This window comes from Bos grunniens, chromosome 11, assembly GCF_055505025.1.
Source record: "Bos grunniens cultivar Pamir isolate PY7600 chromosome 11, Bosgru_T2T1.0, whole genome shotgun sequence".
Classification (NCBI taxonomy): Eukaryota; Metazoa; Chordata; class Mammalia; order Artiodactyla; family Bovidae; genus Bos; species Bos grunniens.
Window position 1 is genome coordinate 43,534,560 of NC_141175.1, and position 17,380 is coordinate 43,551,939.

The 17,380-nt window shown below is 38.7% G+C and overlaps 1 long non-coding RNA gene across 9 annotated transcripts in view; it reads right to left on the reverse strand.

The window, feature by feature from the left end:
* Nucleotides 1-9,463: 9,463 nt before the first annotated feature.
* LOC147363009 (uncharacterized) overlaps nucleotides 9,464-17,380 on the reverse strand; it is a 117,447-nt gene continuing 109,530 nt past the window's right edge. For 5 of the 9 annotated variants that reach the window (XR_015136698.1, XR_015136697.1, XR_015136696.1 and 2 more), the window contains 2 exons: nucleotides 12,852-12,997; nucleotides 9,464-9,982 (listed from right to left, as the gene is read on the reverse strand). This is a non-coding gene — a long non-coding RNA (uncharacterized LOC147363009). Of the gene's footprint in view, nucleotides 10,032-12,851; nucleotides 12,998-15,910; nucleotides 16,046-17,380 lie in introns of all 9 variants that reach the window. The other 4 variants (XR_015136702.1, XR_015136703.1, XR_015136704.1 and 1 more) reach the window with 2 other exon arrangements.

A 17,380-nucleotide genomic window follows, 5' to 3' on the forward strand; every position in this document is an offset into this window, starting at 1 on the left:
CTGACCTTTTCCAGTCCTGTGGCCACTGCTGAGCTTTCCAGATTTGCTGGCATATTGAGTGCAGTATTTTCACAGCATCATCTTTTAGTATGTGAAATGGCTCAACTGGAATTTCATCACCTGTACTAGCTTTGTTCATAGTGATACTTCCTAAGACCCACTTGACTTCACATTCCAGGATGTCTGGCTCTAGGTAAGTGATCATACCATCGTGATTATCTGGGTTGTGAAGATCTTTTTTGCACAGTTCTTCTGTATATTCTTGCCACCTCTTCTTGATATCTTCTGCTTCTGTTAGGTCCATCCCATTTCTGTCCTTTATTGAGCCCATCTTTGCATGAAATGTTCCCTTGGTATCTCTAATTTTCTTGAAGAGATCTCTAGTCTTTCCTATTCTATTGTTTTCCTCTATTTCTTTGCATTGATCACTGAGGAAGGCTTTCTTATCTCTCCTTGCTATTCTTTGGAACTCTGTATTCAAAAGGATATATCTTTCGTTTCCTCCTTTGCTTTTTGCTTCTCTTCTTTTCACAGCTATTTGTAAGACCTCCCCAGACAGCCATTTTGCTTTTTTGCATTTCTTTTTCTTGGGGATAGTCTTGATCCCTGTCTCCTGTACAATGTCATGAACCTCCGTCCATAGTTCATCAGGCACTCTGTCTATCAGATGTAGTTCCTTAAATCTATTTCTCACTTCTTCTGTATAATCATAATGGATTTTTTAGGTCATACCTGAATGGTCTAGTGGTTTTCCCCACTTTCTTCAATTTAAGTCTGAAAATTATAGTACTAGTTGTAAATTTTTCACAAATGCTCTTTTTTTCAGGTTTAGGAAGTTCCTTTTTTAAAGATTTATTTATTTTTTATTTAAGGATAATTGCGTTACAGAATTTTGCTGTTTCCTGTCAAACTCTTCAATATTAATCAGCCATATGTATACATATATCTCCTCCCTTTTGAAACTCCCTCCCATCTCCATCCCCATCCCACACCTCTAGGTTGATACAGGGCCCCTGTTTGAGTTTCCTGAGCCATACAGCAAATTCTCTTTGGCTATCTATTTTACATATGGTAATGTACGTTTCCGTGTTACTCTTTCCATACATCTCACCCTCTCCTCCCCTCTCCCCCATGTCCATAAGTCTATTCTCTATTCTGTTTCTCCATTGTTGCCCTGTAAATAAATTCTTCAGTACCATTTTTCTAGATTCCATATTTATGTATTAGAATATGGTATTTATCTTTCTCTTTCTGACTCACTTCACTTTGTATAATAGGTTTTAGGTTCATCCACCTCATTAGAACTGATTAATGCATTCCTTTTTATGGCTGAGTAATATTCCATTGTGTATATATACCACAATTTCTGTATCCATTCATCTGTCAATGGATAGCTAGGTTGCTTCCATGTTCTAGCTATTGTAAATAGTGTTGCAATGAACAATGGGATACATGTGGCTCTTCCAATTTTGGTTTCCTCAGGGTATATGCCTAGGAGTGGGATTGCTGGGTCATATGGTAGTTTTATTGCTAGTTTTTTAAGGAATCTCCATACCATCTTCCATAGTGGCTATATCAATTTACATTCCCACCAACAATGCAAGAGTGTTCCCTTTTCTCCACACCTTCTCCAGCATTTATTGTTCGTAGACTTTTTGATGAGGGCCATTCTGACCAGTGTGAGGTGATATCTCATTGTAGTTTTGAATTGCATTTCTCTAATAATGGCATATGGTCCCATCACTTCATGGCAAATAGATGGGGAAACAGTGTCAGACTTTATTTTGGGGGGCTCCAAAATCATTGCAGATGGTGATTGCAGCCATGAAATTAAAAGACACTTACTCCTTGGAAGGAAAGTTATGACCAACCTAGATAGTATATTGAAAAGCAGAGATATTACTTTGCCAAAAAATGTCCATCTAGTCAAAGCTATGGTTTTTCCAGTGGTCATGTATGGATGTGAGAGTTGGACTGTGAAGAAAGCTGAGTACCGAAGAATTAATGCTTTTGAACTGTGGTGTTAGAAAAGACTCTTGAGAGTCCCTTGGACTGCAAGGAGATCCAACCAGTCCATCCTAAAGGAAATCAGTCCTGGGTATTCAATGGAAGGACTGATGCTGAAGCTGAAACTCCAGTACTTTGGCCACCTCATGTGAAGAGTTGACTCACTGGAAAAGACCCTGATGCTGGGAGGGATTAGGGGCAGGAGGAGAAGAGGACGACAGAGGATGAGATGGCAGGATGGCATCACTGACTCGATGGACGTGAGTCTGAGTGAACTCCGGGAGTTGGTGATGGACAGGGAGGTCTAGCGTGCTGTGATTCATGGGGTCACAAAGAGTTGGACACAACTGAGCGACTGAACTGAACTGAACTGAATAATGAGTGATGTTGAGCATCTTTTCATGTGTTTGTTAGCCATCTGTATGTCTTCTTTGGAGAAACGTCTGTTTAGGTCTTTTTCCCACTTTTTGATTGGGTTGTTTGTTTTTCTGGTATTGAGTCACATGAGCTGCTTGTACATTTGGGAAACTAATCCTTTGTCAGTTGTTTCATTTGCTGGTATTTTCTCCCATCCTGAGGGTTGTCTTTTCACCTTGCTTATAGTTTCCTTTGCTGTACAAAAGCATTTAACTTTAATCAGGTCCCACTTGTCTACTTTTGTTTTTATTTCCATTACTCTAGGAGGTGGGTCAGAAAGGATCTTGCTTTGATTTATGTCATCGAGTGTTCTGCCTATATTTTCCTCCAAGAGTTTTATAGTTTTTGGTCTTACATTTAGGTCTTTAATCCATTTTGAGTTTGTCTTTGTGTGTAGTGTTAGGAAGTGTTCCAATTTCATTCTTTTACATGTAGCTGTCCAGTTTTCCTGGCACCATTTATTGAAGAGGTTGTCTTTGCCTCATTGTATATTCTTGCCTCCTTTGTCAAGAATAAGGTACCCATAGGTGCGTGGGTTTATTTCTGGGATTTTATCTTGTTCCATTGGTCTATATTTCTGTTTTTGTGCCAGTACCATACTGTCTTGATGACTGTAGCTTTGTAGTATAACCTGAAGTCAGGAAGTTTGATTCCTCTAGCTCCGTTCTTCTTTCTCAAAACTGCTTCAGCTATTCAGGGTCATTTGTGTTTCCATATGAATTGTGAAATTTTTTTGTTCTAGTTCTCTGAAAAATGCCATTGGTAATTTGATAGGGATTGCATTAAATCTGTAGATTGCATTTGATAGTATAGTTATTTTTACAATATTGTTTCTTCCTACCCAGGAATATGGAATATCTCTCCATTTGTTTATGTCATCTTTGATTTCTTTCATCAGTGTCTTTTAATTTTCTGTGTACAGTTCTTTCATCTCCTTAGGTAAGTTTATTCCTAAATATTAAATTCTTTTTGTTGCAATGGTGAATGGGATTAATTCCTTAATTGTTCTTTCTGATTCTTCATTGTTAGTATATAGAACTGCAAGTGATTTCTGTATATTGATCTTGTATCCTGCAGTTTTGCTAAACTCACTGATTAGCTCTAGTAATTTTCTGATACTATCTTTAGGGTTTTCTATGTACAGTATCTCATGGCACCTGCAAACAGTGAGAGCTTTACTTCTTCTTTTCCGATATGGATTCCTTTTATTTCTTTTTCTTCTCTGACTGCTGTAGCTAGTACTTCCAGAACTACATTGAATAATATAGTGGCAAAAGTGGACACCCTTGTCTTGTTCCTGATCTTAGGGGGATGCTTTCAGTTTTTCACCATCGAGAATGTTTGTTTCATATATCACCTTTACTATGTTGAGGTAGGTTCCTTCTATGCCCATTTTTTGAAGAGTTTTAATCATAAATAGGTGCTGAGTTTTGTCAGAGGCTTTTTCTGCATCTATTGAGATGATCATATAGTTTTTATCTTTCAGTTTGTTAATATGGTATATCCCAATTATTGATTTTCATATATTGAAGGATCCTTGCATCCCTGAAATAAACCCAATTTGATCATGGTGTATGAGCTTTTTGATGTGTTGTTGAATTCTGTTTGCTAAAACTTTGTTGAGGATTTTTGCATCTATGTTCATCAGTGATATTGGCCTGTAGCTTTCTTTTTTTGTGTTGTCTTTGTCTGGTTTTGGTATCCGGGTGATGGTGGCCTTGTAGAATGAATTTGGAAGTGTTCCTTCCTTTGCAATTTTTTGAAAGAGTTTTAGAAGGATAGGCATTAGCTCTTCTCTAAATGTTTGAAAGAATTCTCCTGTGAAGCCATCTGGTCCTGGACTTTGTTTGGGGGGAGATTTTTGAACACAGCTTCAATTTCAGTGCTTGTAATTGGGTTGTTCATAATTCCTATTTCTTCCTGGTTCCATCTTGGAAGATTGAACTTTTCTAAGAATCCGTCCCTTTCTTCCAGGTTATCTATTTTATTGCCATATGGTTATTCATAATAGTCTCTTATAATCCTTTGTATTTCTGCATTGTCTGTTGTAACCTCTATTTTTTCATTTCTAATTTTGTTGATTTGATTCTTCTCTTTTTTTCTTGATGAGTCTTGGTTAAGTGTTTATCAATTTTGTTTATCTTCTCAAACAACCAGCTTTTAGTTTTATTAATCTTTACTATTGTTTCTTTCATTTCTTTTTCATTTATTTCTGCTCAGACCTTTATGATTTCTTTCCTTCTACTAATTTTGGGGGTTTTTTTTCTTCTTTTTCCAGTTGCTTTAGGTGTAGAATTAGGTTGTCTATTCGATGTTTTTCTTATTTCTTGAGATAGGGTTGTATTACTATAAACTTCCCTCCTAGAAATGCTTTTGCTGCATCCCATAGGTTTTGAGTTGTCATGTTTTCATTGTCATTTGTTTCTAGAAATTTTTTTATTTCCTTTTTGATTTATTCAGTAACCTGTTGGTTATTTAGAAACATGCTGTTTAATCCCCATGTGTTTGTGTTTCTTACAGTCTTTTTCTTATAATTGATATCTAGTCTCATAGTCTTGTGGTCAGAGAAGCTGCTTGATACAATTTTAATTTTCTTAAATTTACTGAGGTTTGATTTGTGACCCAAGATGTGGGTCTATCCTGGAGAATGTTCCATGTGCACTTGGGAAGAAGGTGTATTCTTCTGCATTTGGATGGAACGTCCTAAAGATATCAATGAGATCCATCTCATCTAATGCATCATTTAAGACTTGTGTTTCCTTATTAATTTTCTGTTTAGGAAGTCCCTTTTTACTAGGAGTGTCCTGAGGACTATGACAGATTTTCTAATGATAAACTATTTGTATGTTCATTGGGATAAATCTTACATTTACCATACAGTTTTGTCCCACATTTTACATCTATATATGTTGTAAGCCTCATAGCTCCACATTGTTATCAGCACTTTTAAAAATTCAAACATTTTGAAGAAATTTAAATATGAGAAAGATGTGTTTTATATTCCCCATATATGCAACATTTTCAGTGCATTTTATTTCTTTGTGGACTAATAGATATATTTCCATCTAGCATCATTTTCCTTCCACCTGAATGAATTCCTCTTACATTTCTTATCATGCAAGTCCAAAGGCAACATGTTTCCTTGGTTTTTCATAGTCTGGAAACATGTTTATTTTGCCTTCAGCTTTGAAGCATATTTTTTCTGGGTAAAGAATTCTAGGTTGACAGGTTTTGCTTTTTTTTTTTTTTTCTTTCTTTTAAAACTTTAAATATGTTGCTACATTGTCTTATGTATATGTATATGATTTTTTGTCCTCTGTGTGATCTGTTTCTCTGGCTGCTTATAAGATTTACTCTTTATTACTTATTTTCTTCAGTTTGATTAAAATGTGCCTTGGTGTGGTTTTCTTCATGCTAATTAGATTTGAGATTTAATACACATCTTGGAACTGTGGATTTATAGTTTTCCTCAAGTTTGAAAATTTATTGCCATTGTTTCTCCAAATAATTTCTTCTGCATCCTCCTCTGCCACCTGCCCTTCCTGGGAGTCCAATTACACATACGATAGAAACAGTTGATATTAAACTATAAGTCACTGAAGTTCTATTCATACATTTTTCATTCTACTTCTATGTTTCATTTTGGATCATTTCTATTACTATGTCTTCAGAGAGTTACTAATCTTTTGTTATGTATATACAATCTGCTATTTAATATCACTCAGGAAAATTACTTCTATTCTTATCTCTAAAAGTTCCATCTGCTTCTTTTAAATATCTTCCATTTCTCTCCTCATGTTCATGTTTTTTTCAAGTACTTGAACTCAGTAATAATAATAATTTAGTATTCTTGTCTGCTGATTGAATAACTTCTGCTTCATTGACTGAGTTTTACTCTACTTACAATATAAGTCACAATTTCCCTTCTTTGCATGTTGAACAATTTTTTATTGAATGCTAAATATTGTATATTTTATATTTTTGAGTATCTGACCATCTTGCTTTAAATATCTTTGGGATTTACTTTGGAAGGCAACTAAATTACCTGCTAAGTTTGGTGTGATTTTTTAAGACTTTTTTTTTTCCATCTTAATAAGACAGCATTTTTTAAATTTATTTAATTAGAGGATAATTACTTTACAATATTGTGATGGTTTTTGTCATGCATCTGTATGAATTGGTCATAGGTATACATGGGTTGCCTCCATCCTGAAATCCCTTCCCACTTCCCTCCCCACCCTATCCCCACTGGCTTTGGATGCCTTGCTTCATACATCAAACTTGCACTGGTTATCTATTTTACATATGCTAATGTATCTGTTTCAATGCTATTCTCTCATTCCACCCTCTCCTTCTCCCACTTGGGTGTTTCTTAAGACTTTTTAGAGTACAGTAAGCCCCTTAACACACGAACAATCAAGTTGTGAACCTTCAAAGATGCAACTATGCCCAGAGAAAGGACAAAGTGAGACAAGAGGAAGAAGTAACTGAAAAACCAAAAAGATTCACAACACAGGAAATGGCAAGGGGATTTTCTTTATTTGGGGAGGCACTGTTAATATTCGAGGCCCAGGACCTGAATGTAGAACAGTACATGAAGGTTAGCTGTTTAGAATGAAATCCAGTGCTACCATGTCATCTGTGATGAGAAAAATAGAGCTACTACCAACACGTCACTGGATTTTTTTTTTCTTTAATGAAGGTAAATAGAATTGAATCCAGCAAGGAACCAGAACCTGTATCATCGTCAGGTGTAAATGAAATTGCAGCTTGCCTTCCATCTCCTGTTGCTGACAGTCCTTCAGCTCTATCATCTTCCACCTCTCCCTCCCTCTAGTCAGAAACTCCTCTTGTCTGTTCACTCAATACTAGCTCCTGTATTCCAGCTGCTGTACTGTACTATTGTACTTTTCAAGTTTCTATACTATAAGATTAAAAATGTTTATTTTTGTTTGCCTTTTTATGTACTATTTGTGTGGAAAGTATTACAGTTCAGTACTATATAGCCAACTGTGTTAGTTGGCTACCTAGACTAACTATGTCAGGCTTACAAAAAAATTGGACTTAGGAATGCACTCTCAGAATGGAACTTGTTCATAAGTAGGGGACTTACTATATGTCTAGTATAGACATGTATACTTTATGTCTATATATACTTTATTTTAGAGTATATTTTAATGGCTTGACCATTTGTAGTTTCCACTGAATGCCCTGCGTGGTCAACAAAGACTTTTCACTCTCTCTCAGAGCCTGAACACATCCTAGTCCTGAGTTATCCCTGGGAAACATTCAGCTCTCAGTTTATTTGCATCTCTCAGCAGCATTTCACGCTATGCATGTTGATTACAATTTTCAGCAGAGTCAAAGAGACCTTTACACATATTCCTGGAGATATATTACTGGGCAGCACCTTCCTCTCCATAATGCTAACCTTTATGTTACAGTTAACATACCCAGGTAGCTCAAACTGTAAAGAATCTGCCTGCAATGCAAGAGACTTGGGTTCAATCCCTGGGTACAGAAGATCCCCTGAAGAAGGGCATGGCAACCCACTCCAGTATTCTTGCCTGGAGAATTCCATGGACAGAGAAGCCTGATGGGCTATAGTCCATGGACTTGCAAAGAGTTGGACACAACTAAGCAACTAACACACATATGTTACAGACACTTCAGCTTCCCTGAACTAAGATCTCTGTCTCAACTCCACAGAATTGACATGCTTTACTTACCATTCATACACCAGTTCCATGATTCAGAATGTCTTTCCAGGAAGACAGCTGGGCCCATCACAGGGCTCACCTCACTTGTTACTTCTTTAAGAAATCACTTCTTTCAGAAATCCTCCCCTGCCCATTGTCAAAAATATAAGAGCAATTGTTGCACATGCTTTGTCAAGTCTTTCATTGTCCTTAGCTAAGGGGTAGTTTATTCTTCTGGTTCCATCATGGCCAGAAGTGGAAGTCTGCTATACACTTTTATTCTTATTATTTTGCTCTCAGATTCTAGCTTGGGAGAAATGTAGAGATAATGATGACCAACTTCTTTCGAGTGTCTACTAGGTTCCAAGCATTAGGCTAAAAATTTTTACATTAACCATGTCATTGAATCTTTATAATAACCTACGTACCATATAATACTCCATTTTACAGATGAGGAAAATGGGACTTACAGAAACAATTTTCCTACAGTCACATGGCTAGGAAGTAGTGGATCAGATTTTCAATCCAGCTCTGCTAGACTCTTGACTAATATACTTGGAAAACCCTTTGATTTATCCAATATATTTACCCCACATGACAGCATCTCAAGCATGTATACTATTATGTATGTATACTAACACTAAATGACATTATATATTTTCAAAATGTTTACACAGTGTCTGGAAATGAAGTGCATGGTTTTCTGCCCCCAAAGCACTATACACACACACACACACACACATGCAAAGCATTCAAAGGCAATGTGTGAAGTCAGAAGTAGGAGAATTTTGTACTTGCTTATTGATCAAGGATACTGAAATCCAAAACTTAATATCTTTGCAATTATTTAACAGTTGTAATATACTTCTTCTGTTATTAATTTCATGTAATTCTATTTTTATCTCATTTAAAAGATTGCAAAAATCTTCATGAGAATAAAATCATATCTTAGCCTTCCTCTGTATACTCTGCATTGTCTAAAACAATGCCTAGAACAATCTAGTACACACTAGATTTCTTGATAATTAGTTGATTCATCAAGAGAAACTTAATATAATTGCTTTGATTTGTACTTTACTTTTAAGTACAGATCCCAAAGGATATTACTACTATATTAGATATTTCCTGCTAATTCTTTCTAGATTATAAATTCTTCAAGGTTAAGGATATGTTTTATGTATCTGTGTCTCTGCTCAACACAGGGTGTAGACCCAGAGAAGCCTCCAATACACAACCAATTGCTGGTTTCTGGTATGGATAGGACCCGAAACTGAAGGATTACCTACTATGCCTACAGGCCCATTGACTAGCACAAACTAGACCAAGCTCAAATCACCAGAGGATTTTACACTTCAAGATTTTCTTTAAATATAAAAGTCCTAAACAGTAATAATGTAACTTCACAATAATATAACCTAATAATGCAAATGGTCCACATTTACATCACAGTTTAAAAAACACTTTCATATTACATGTTAAGTTCAGTTTAGTCGCTCAGTCGTATCCGACTCTTTGCAACCCCATGAATCGCAGCACACCAGGCCTCCCTGTCCATCACCAACTCCTGAAGTTCACCCAGACTCACGTCCATCAATTCGGTGATGCCATCCAGCCATCTCATCCTCTGTTGTCCCCTTCACCTCCTGCCCCCAATCCCTCCCAGCATCAGAGTCTTTTCCAATGAGTCAACTCTTCGCGTGAGGTGGCCAAAGTACTGGAGTTTCAGCTTTAGCATCATTCCTTCCAAAGAAATCCCAGGGCTAATCTCCTTCAGAATGGACTGGTTGGATCTCCTTGTAGTCCCAGGGACTCTCAAGAGTCTTCTCCAAAACCACAGTTCAAAAGCATGTAGTCATGATCTAGTCAGGAAAATGGAAAATTGCTCTTTCTCCTACAAACAGAGGAGAGCTAATACAAAGGAACTGATTACATTTTGGTGAGGGAAAAGTTAGGAATACAATCAGGGTCATTGAAGGAACCCTTGCGAAACTAACGCAAGGTAGGAAGCCACTGTCACCCCTATGTCTGGAGGGACAATAGGAGGAAGTGGTGAAACAGCCCAGAACTTGAGGCCATCCAGGGGCTCCCCAGCCATGAGGGAAAGGATGAGCCAAGGATGCCACAGGAAGCCAAGAGGAGAAATGCCCTGGACTCCCTCCACTCAGGCTCTCTAAATTCTGTCACTGCCTCTCATTGGACAAATCAATCTGGAAGCCAAAGGGCAGGGAAGTCAGGAAAAGAACTGTAGCTTCCTGTGTTACAGAGCAGACCAAGGCAAGGCAGAGAAAGGACCTGAGAGCAATCAGGCAGTTGATTCTACATTTTATCTCACTCTGTGAAAATGAAAATGGAGACTTGGAGAACTCTGCTACTTATTCAAGATCAAATATCAGCAAGTGATAGACCTTCTATAGACTATGATTTCCTTTCACAATAGAACAAGAAAGGAGGTGGAAAATTGTATTTGTGTGTTTGTACTATTACAACTGCCTCCTCACAGATTTTCCCACTTTCTGTCTTGTCCCCTTCTACTGTCTATTGTCACTACACATAACTGAATTTCCCCTGGAGTTTTATTTAAAGTGGTATTCACTTTAGAAGTCTCAAGCTGTAAAGAGGACTGTCCTCAGGGCCAAGACCAATGGTGTCCCCCATCCTCCCAGTCACTCCCCATTCTCCTGTGCTCCCAGGGCCCCTTGGCTTCCTTCCCTTGTTGTAGCCATGTATTCTGGGAAACAAACTCACTCAGAAGAACAATGCAGATAGTGGAGTGCAGTTCATTACACCAGTGGGCCCAAGGCAGAGTCTCCTCTTAGTCAAGGATCCCGACAAGTTTTTGTGAAAACCTTATATACCCTAAGTGTACATACTTAAACCCACCTCCCCAAATTCTCTGAAACTAGTCTGAACAAAGGAAAAGAAAGATACAAAGTTAACCCGTGATTCGTATGCCTTAAACCTAAGCAGTTAACAGCAGACAATTATTAATGGGCCTGTGGTCATACCCCAATAAGCATAATAGAATTTATGATTCTATTCAGTTACACAGATAATTAGGGTATTCTTTTAGGCGGAGAGTCTAGGTACGAGCCCTGGAGCTCTTCCATCCTGGGGGTCTGCTTTTCCAGTTGGAATGTTGTTTCCATAGATACTGGGTATATAGTTCAAAGTCCACAGTCTGGCCCAAGATGGAGTCCTGATTTCAAGTTGGAGCCTGTTCTGTCTGTTTCCTCCTTCACCCTCCCAGCACCTCCCATACTGAGCAGCAACTATCTGTTGCCTGCCTCCCTCTTAGATTATGGGAATCAATTCTCAGTCATCTTGATATCCTAGGATGATATCTCTGACCTCCTGATACAATGTTGAGCACGTTATTGATGCTCTATAAGTGCCTGAATAAATGAGTATAACTGAAGGTATCCTCCCACCATATAGCTGAAGTATTCAAAATTGAGGCTGCTTAACTGTTCTGAAGTCCCTGAAGATTAAGATGCATCAGTTCACAGAAGGTTAGACTCATTAGGATGTTTATTCCTTTAGTCCCAGTGTCTGAGCTCTAGTGCTCCAGCTTTATCATCATTCAATACAACACTGTTGGAGCCATGCCTCTTTCATTTAGTCACATGGCTGAGAAGGATTAACCCAAGTGAGTTGCTGCCTAGATTGAGAAGCCATTCAGATGCCGATATAAAAATAATTAGACAACAAAGCCCTGTTTTAGCACTTTCTCTACAGTGATACACAAGAGGCATTTGTGGGCCCACAACAATTTTGAAAGCATAGTTCCAGGGAATAGTGCTATGTAATCATAAAATTACACTCGAGATAAGATTTAATTATCATTTTCACCTTTCCAACACCTTTCACAAAGTAATACTTAAAAGCTTTGCAAGAAAGAATATTACCCTTAAAGTGATAACATATAACAACGAAAGCACAAGAATGAACAACCAACAGGCCAGGCTTTCATGGGAGCTTAGGTTCAGGATGTTATTCAAAAGTATTACAAGTGACTGCTGCCTAAGGGAGTTTATAGAGTGGCTTCAAAGGGGAAGCCATTGGGAAAAATGAATGGACTCTGTTTCCTAAAAGTGATATTTTCATTTCTCCAGACAGAAAGCTAATAAAAGCCACTGAAAAGCAGACACTGATCACAAGGCAAGATGCATGTCCTCAAAATCATTCCATTTTCACTATGAATCAAAACACACTCAACATTATCATTAATAGAGATGTGCAAGGTAAAGGTGAATGTCAGTGGAGGCCCTGACCTGTCCTCTAATGGGAACTCACAAGATGACAACAGCTTGAAGATAATTCTTACCTCTCCTGGATAGGGATATGAGATCATACTTGATATGCTAATTACATTCATAAGTTTTCAGCTAATTTTAAGAGCAAACTGTCAAGGTCATTAAGGATAACGAAAATCTGAGAAATTATCACAGATTAGAGCAACATGATTTCCTACATTGAATCCCACACCCAAGAAAGTATATTAGTGGGAAACTGGTGATATGTAAATGAAGCTCAGAGTTTAGATAATAGGACTATGTCAATGCTAATTTCTTAGTTCTGACAAAATAGCATCATTGTACAGGATATTAATGTTAGAGGAACCTGGGTGAAGGGTATGTAGGAACTCTCTGTAGTCTGTTTGCAACTTTTCTGTAAATCTAAAATCATCCTCAAATAAAAGGTTTATTTTTTAAAGAAATGATTGCTTACCAAAGTTCACTATTCTGGTGGTTCTCTCACTTGTATAAGGACAAGTAGAATACTTCTTCCCAATTTCCAACTTTCCAAAGAAGAGGATCCATCAGACCACATGGAATTATGGAAAGGGCAGGGCAGGCATTAGCTCCTGAAAGGCCCTGCAGGTCAAAAGGAAAACGTGCCACCATTCAATGTTGAGGGATGGCCTTAGTTGCTGAGGTTCCCAGAGGTATTTAGCTAGCCCATGGTTCCTAAGATGGACTTCCTCCTTTTGCTGGTCAATCAAAGGCATCAGGCATCACTTAGAAAAGACCAAAGTATTTCCTAATTCATGTGCATACATATATATATATATATATATGTAAATAATTTACAAGAATGTGTGCTCATTTTTTAACTCAGAATACTGAAGAACAAGCTACTAAGAGGTACGACCCCAAGTTCTGAGAGACTGTTCTACCTTCAAACTTAAAGGGGAAGATTGAGATTGACTTTCAAAGGCATACAAGTCCTGGGAGAAAACAAATGGCATCATCAGTCTGAGAAGGATTTAATACAGGGACTTATTCCCAAGGTATGGACAAAATTAAGAGAAATCAGCAAGGATCAGTACAGCACCTCAGGCCCAGGGATTGAGAAGAGCTGTTATGACAGCTCTTATGAAGACACGTCTACAGTGATGGGACAAACAGGAAGAAGTTACTAAAAACTGAGAGATGGAAACATCTAGATGGCCACCTATAGATCATGTACTGGACACAAGCCAGAGGAGTCAATATCCTGACATTATTCTTCTCTTGCTCTCTGATTCTCTGCTGATGCTTCCCATTGGTCAAATCCAATTACAAGCCAGAGCATGGAGGAGCCCACAGCTCCACCCCACACAAAGCTTCTGGAGGCCCAGAACAGAGTAAGGAAAGTGGTGGAGAATGGATTTGGAGGGACAATCCTATTCAGGCTATTGTGCTGCTGGCCTCATCTTGAATTTTCATTGCTATTGCTTCCATTTAATAATAACATTAATCTATTCACTGCTCAATTGCAGGATTTTTCTGAATCCAGTGCAGATAAATAACTTTGCATTTTGTAAACTCTTTGGTAAGGGTCAAGCCGTACCCTGACAAGCTGCAATCACCTCTCAAAAAAGGGGCTTTACCTGCCAAACAGCTTAGGGAAGCAGAGTACAGGGGCCTCCATATGCAGTATGTTTCCATAACTGGATGCTCTTGGAAAAGACCATACCAACTTTCCCTAAGTGGTCTCACCTTAAAATAATAGTTTTCCCTCTTTTAAGTCTGTCTTTATATTCCCTTCATTTGTGAAACCCTTTTAAAAAGCCACCAGCAAAGGCTTCTCCCTAGAGACAATAGGGAGAGTGTGGTAGAAGAACAATGAAAACACCACTGGAACACAAAAGGGGGAAATGCCAGTAACTGCATATCTGAGAAACTTCCGGCTCTCAGAGATTCACTGGGGCTTGTATTGTCTTTTCTTCATCAACTTTCAACTTCTACTTATGTGTAAGAAAAACTCCAAAATGGAAGGCATATTTATGTAAGGCAGTTAAAAGAGAGAGAAGTAGGTTTCATGAGCTGAACTTGGCAACTGAGCTAAGAGAAAGATGGCCAAGAAGGAAAAAATGGGAAGATCAAGGGAGAGAAGACAGAGGTAAGATGAAGCCTCATGTTGGATATGGAGTTATCAAGTTTTCACCTTTGATGTCAGGGAGGCACGAGAAGATATGTGTCAATGAGCTGGCAAAGTGGTAGGACTGGGGTTCCCAGAAAACATGTGTAAAAGTTAAGTCCTGCTTTAATAGTTCAGACACCAAGAAAATCACATTTCTTTGATATTCAAGTTCTAATGACTCCAAGGCTTACCTGCCTGGGTTAATAGAGCTTCTGTTTCCCAGAAGAAGCCCAAGAACACACATGTTGCTCAGTTCATAATGTCAGTCTTGTTTTTTTTTCATTTCACAGTATAATCTGTGTTCATTCCATCACTTACTCACTCATTTCATTTATCCAATAAATATTTGCTAAGCACCTCCTATATATCAGTTCAGTTCAGCCGCTCAGTTGTATCCAACTCTGCAACCCCTGCCAGGCTTCCCTGTCCATCACCAACTCTTGGAGCTTGCTCAAACTCATGTCCATTGAGTTGGTGATGCCATCCAACCATCTCATCCTCTGTCGTCCCCTTCTCCTCCCGCCTTTAGTCTTTCCCAGCATCAGGGTCTTTTCTAATGAGTCAGTTCTCAAAAGGTGGCCAAAGTACTGGAGCTTCAGCTTCAACATACATCAGGCACTGCTATAAATACTGAGGATGCAGCAGAGAAAAATGAAAACAAGATCCCTTACTCTCCTTTTTGTTGCTCTTTAGTTGCCAAGGCATATCTGACTCTTTGTGACCCCATGGACTTCAGCACACCAGGCTTCCCTGTCCTTCACAGTCTCCCGGAGTTTGCTCAAACTCATGTTCACTGAGTCAGCAATGTTATCTAACCATCTCATCCTCTGCTGCCCACTTCTTCTCCTGCCCTCAATCTTTCCCAGTTAGTCAGCTCTTCCCATCAACTGGCCAAAGTATGGGAGCTTCAGCTTCAGTATTGGTCTTTCCAGTGAATATTCAGGGCTGATTTCCTTTAGGATTGACTGGTTTGATCTTATAGTCCAAGGGACTCTCAAGAGTCTTCTCCAGCATCATAATTAGAAAGCATCAGTTCTTCAGTTCTCAGTCTTCTTTATGGTCCAACTCTCACAATTGTACATGACTACTGGAAAAGCCATATCTTTCACTAGATGGGCCTTGGTCAGCAAAGTGATGTCTCTACTTTTTAATCAGCTGTCTAGGTTTGTCACAGCTTTCCTTCCAAGGAGCAGACATCTTTTAACATCATGGTCACAGTCACTATTCACAGTGATTTCAGAGCCCAGAAAAATAAAATCTGTCACTACTTCCACTTTTTCCCTTTCTATTTGCCATGAAGTGATCGGACTGGATACCATGATCTTGATTTTTTGAATGCTGAATTTTAAGCCAGCTTTTTCACTCCCCTCTTTCACACTCACCAAAAGGCTTTTTAGTTCCTCTCTGCTTTCTGCCATTAGAGAGGTATCACCTGCACATCTGAGGTTGTTGATATTCTCCAGCAATCTTGATTCCAGCTTGTGATTCATCCAGCCTGGCATTTTGCATGATGTACTCTGCATATAAGTTAAATAAACAGGATGACAATATACAGCTTTAATGTACTCCTTTCCCAATTTTGAGCCAGTCATTGTTCCATATCCAATTCTAACTGAATCTTCTTGACCTGCATACAGGTTTCTCAGCAGACAGGTAAGGTGGCAGCAAAGAAAAATTAAAACAAGATCCCTTACTCTCCTAGTTCAAACATTTTATTGTTAAGGTAGACCAAATAAGCAGAAAATGAACAAGATACAATCAAAGATTAACACATCATTGAAGGAAATTAAGTAGAATGGACTTTTAAAGAGGATCTGCTAGTGGGAAGATTAGGTTGAGTGGTCTGACCAAAAAAAACCCCACTGAAGAGGTAGGGTTTGAGCTAATATCCTAGATGACAGAAAGAAATCAGCCAAGCAACTAAGTGGACCATGAACATTGGAGGCTCATGCCTGGAACAGCAAGTGCAAAGATCCTAAGGAGGAATGGATTTGACTGATCTTACAAAGATATCAGAGTCAGGAGGGGTCCAAACCTTGGCCACAGGCTTATGTCCAGAGTCAGCCCTTTCTAAGGACAACTTGGGCCCTGGTGTCCTAAGTCCATCAGGCATCTAGATCTTTGAGCCACCTCCTCCCCTCCAACAGCCTGTAACTCATTCCTATTAGGGCACAAATTTTAATGGAAGCATAGAGTCCTGACAAAAACTACCTGGGAGGAATGGATCGTAAAGTCCTTGGAAAGGAGTTTCCACCTCCTTCCAGCACAGTGCAGGAGAGGGGATCTGCTAAACTTCTGGATAACTAAATTTAATTTTGAAGATTTTTTCCCAAAACAAAGAAAGTTCATCAGAAAGTTAGTTGACATTTTCCAGTCCTACAAACTAGACTGCTCACAAAGCCTCTTAAAATAAAAGACTGAGGTTTAGCCCAAATAGGTTCCCTGCAAGGTGAGCCTGGCTTCTCCTCAGGAGAGGGTTATAAACTAGCTTCTGCTCCTAGATGGAGGTATCACAGTGCCATCCTCAGGACCAGTGTAAAGTAATGAGACCTCACAGCACACACAAGAAATAAACATCTCAATGTAGAGGAGGTTATAGTCAGCAACAGGATAGCTTTGAGGCATACCAACCAATTCCCTGATACTCTTATCTTCACACGATGAAGATAATTCCTGTTCACTTCTTCTATGTCTAAACCGAACTTAGTGACATAGGAACAGAATATGGTAGATGTGACACAGCATGACTCCTAGGACGAGGACATAAAGGCGAAGTGGCTCCCTCTTTGCTCTCTCTCCTTCTCCCACTCTAGGGAAACCCAGATGCCCCATCATAAGGACACTCAGGCAGT